Consider the following 4,304-nt stretch of genomic DNA (forward strand, 5'->3'; position numbering starts at 1 on the left):
AATGCCAACGCCAACGCAGTAACCAACAACACCAAACCGCAACAACAACAACAACGAAGAACAATAGAGCAATTGCTTAACACAACTTCATTTAAAAAAGGCAAGAGGGAAATTTATTGTGGTCTGTCCCTCTATCATGGCATTTGCCAATTCACTAATTTTCCCGCGTATAAATACCACTTCGGCTATTGTTGTTGTTGTTATTTTTCATGTTTATTTTTCGATTTTTTTTGCGTAATTTTTTGTTGTTATTCTTTTCGTTAATTGTTTTTTGGTATTTCTTTGCGCTGTTTTGATTGCGTTGAAATTAATTTACCTGTGTTAATTGGCTGTGCGCATGTAAAATGACAATTAAGCGAAAAAAAAAACAATTAAAACTGAAGAAGCCATTAATCTGAACTGTGAGTGTCGGAGGTTGTTATTTTTACAGAATTTTATTATTTTAATATTTAAATAATATCAACTTCAGAAATGCTATTAAATTATAATATTATATTATTCGGTAAATTTGGTTTCAAAATTGAAACATATATATATCATCCCAACATCTAATGACCCCAGATGTGTACATGTAGAACCCCTAACAGCATAAATGGGTCAAACGATTACGTATAGTTCATATACTTATAAATACCAGGAAGTTGTGTATAAAGATAGATTTTAAACGGGTTGTGGGATCTTGTCACCACGTCTTTACATCCTTTGAGGATTATTGTGACCCACTTTAGTTCCATAGACGAGTAGCAGTTAAGAACGCCATTATGTCCTTTGGAGAGATGTTGCCTAACTCCGTTATAAGTGGATAGGCAGTTGATAAGTACCGAAGTCTGACTCTGGCGATACTGTCACAGTGACACATAATGTGTTCTGCTGCAGCTATCGTCTCTTGTAATACCTAGGTTCGTAGATGCTTATTTATGTCCAGTGAGAAACCCGGTTTGTACCGTCTAACTAAAGTCGGTACTGATTGACTTAAATATCGTTTTCAACTATACTTAAAACTTGTAACTTTTAAATTATATTAAGCTAAGCTTACATATTTGATTGCATGCCGGTTGACCACAAATAAAAGCTACAAAATAAAATAATTAAGGATAATAACAAAATTTGTGGAAGATCTATACAGGAAAATTAATAACAAAAAAATATATAATTATATATACATATGTGTGTAGACAGTTTTTAATTAATTTTTATGTACAGTTTTTTTACGCAACTTCAACTTAAAATCATTAAGTCAACTAGTTTTTAATTTAATGAATAAGTGAGCTGGTTCCTTCACAATCTGAAATATATTTGCTAATATTTTGAACTTATGTCATGTCATATTTATTTAATATTTTATACTTATATTGATCGAATAAAAAAATGGAAACATATTCATTATGAATTAGCAACTTGACAAGGAAATGTTTGTAGACCCCTCTTTTATATTTCCTTATACGATTAGTTATCCCTTATATATGATTAAGAAAAAATATGTACGTTTTATTATTAAGTTATTTATATTTTTTTTTTTTCTTGTTTTTTTTTTTGTTTTGTTCATAAATAATTCAAATTAATGTTTTATAATGTTATTTTTTTATTTTCAGGTAAGCATAATGATGTATATTATATATAATAAAATATATACTTTATTTTGTTTATGGTAAGTTATTTTTGATACGAGTCTGTTTGCAAAGACGTTACCTTTACAATTAAAATACGATGTAGATATAAACTAAATTTAACCCATGAATTTTATTTATATTGTAACTTTTAAGAAATATAAATAGAAGTAACTAAACATCACTGAAACTTTCCGGTATATGTCGTAAAGCCAGCCGTTCATACTAGATAACAAGTACTACTTACTACTTCTAAAAGTTTTTCTGGTTAGATGATGGAACAAAAAACAACAGTAACAATAATAATATCAAAGCTGTGCTTGTATCTTTAAAATAAAATTGTAGATTCTCTTATTAATCTAGTTGAAAAAATCTAAAAAAGTATTTGATTATTATTCTTTACTTCATTTATATTATATAAGTCGAACAATTTGTATTTCAATAAGATACGGGAAATTTTACTTTCCATATTTTATTTTTACAAGCAATTGTAACACATCTCGAAATAAAATGTGAAGATTCGAACCCTTCTGATTATCATTCTGTGTTATATTCTCAAAATTATCTTTCAAACACGTAAGCATTTCACTCTTTAAACTAAACAAGGGTTCAACTCGTTTCGAAAACATTATGCTTCATATTTTCTCCATCACCAGATGCTGACTTGATGGAGCATCTTCATCCATTATCACGACATGACCAATCCAGCGAAGCCGTTGGATGTGAATTCGCTGAGCTATATCAATAATAAGATAAAGCTCTTGCAGCGCGTAGTTCATTCGAATGCAGTAGTCAATTCGCAGAGGACCAAAGATCTTACGAAAAACTTTCTTTTAGAACTATCCCAGTGCTGTTTCACTATTTTGTGGTATGTAATGTGTACAGTCGGTATCACACTAGTATTAAAAAAAATACTCAATTAATAAAATGTTATTATTTTAAACTACTAATTTATTATTATAACTTAAATAAACACTGCTGTTACATATGTACTAGTATTTTTTTCTACCATCTTACTATTGTGCTAATAATAATTGTGTTATAATATTTTCTATTCAAAACAATTCATGTACTTAATCTTTTTTTTGTGAAATAATAAAATTAAACATAATAAGCCCATATAATAAAATACCACAAAGCTTTTGTCTTTTGACAAAGTTTCTATAAACCTAATAATAGGTATTCCACAACTATTGCTGTTATATACTATTGTCCTACTAATGTTCTAACCTTATCTTCTATTCAACTCCTTACATCATTCCTATGTTCTATATATGAAATTAGTGTAAGCCTCGAGAAAGCGTAGATAGGCTACTATAATTTTTGGTAAAGACTAAGATTCTCCAAAGTCATTTAAATTTAAAAAATTTTGTTGTTTAATGACGACATTCTAGTCACTCCGCCTTCACTCTGACTCTGACCTTCATCCGTCCATAAATTCACCGATATTTCTCGTATACTTCTATAACATAAACCGATTTAAATGTATGTAACGTGTTCAATTCATTGCAGCATAAATGTGTATATTTGGTTGCAAAACTGTCTTTGAATTTTATGTACAGATTGAGCAATAAAACGTAAACATAAAACGCTGTTGTTAAGTATAATGTATAACAGACTGACGTCATAATACCAACTCAGTTACAATGAACAAAATATCTCAAGTAATCGTTTTTTATAGTTTTTTTTAAAGCCAACTTAAATAAAATTAAAACTTTACATGACCGACGTGTAGACTGTGCGCTATGCACAGCAAACAAAAACAAATGTGCGAACAAAAGGACGGCAGCGTGCCAGCACTCAAAACAGTAACAACAACAATAACAGCAACACAAACAGCAACAAAAAAGTAGTTGTAGTTTAACATGAACGAATGTATCATACCACTACACCCGCTCAGTCTTAAACAGCTGATCACAATGTCGACTCATATGTTGTGTGGTAAAATAGCACAACTGAATTCGATACAATATGCACAAGCAATATTATTGCTTGTTGTTATTCGCTTATGTTGTATAATGCCTGTGTGTTGACGACGATAACGAGGCAACCACCACACACAATACAGGTGTAATGTTTACATATACTTTGTTGTTGTGTGCTGCATGTACAACAAGCAAAGTGGGTTGGCAGAGTCAAGTTCTGTTCAAAGAATAATTACAGAAAATTCCTCTAAAAAGACAACAAAGTTGAGTATTGTTTTTTTTTCTTTTTTTTTTTTTTGTTGTGTGTTATGTCTGGATTTGTGTATGTGCCATGTTGTTTGCTGTTTTTGTTTATTCTGTCTTACTCGTCGTCATATGAATCCGTTACCTGAAACGTGGCTTTATATTTGCTGTAAATATTACAGCTGGCTGACATTTTTAATTGGTCTTTTGAGAGCGCCAACATCAGAAAGCATAACTTTAACTCAATCTGTTTCTCTTGCTATTTTGTTGCTGCATTCAGCTTACTTCTTACTGTTATAACATTACTTCTTTATACAAGGTTTTAATGTTTGCGGGGAGCAGCTACTGCCATGCGCTGTATAAATTTTCCTAGTCAAACTGTAATCAAGCCCAGTCGCATTATTACTTATGCATGCAGATATGAGATTTTCTATGGTTTCTTGACAGTGCTAAACTCGCGAACTCGAAGCATACACTTTATCCAACAATAAAAAAAAACTCTTTCGACTTGGTGTTTGTGCAATACAAT

This window comes from Teleopsis dalmanni, chromosome X (genome assembly GCF_002237135.1).
Source record: "Teleopsis dalmanni isolate 2A chromosome X, ASM223713v2, whole genome shotgun sequence".
In the NCBI taxonomy this organism is placed as follows: Eukaryota; Metazoa; Arthropoda; class Insecta; order Diptera; family Diopsidae; genus Teleopsis; species Teleopsis dalmanni.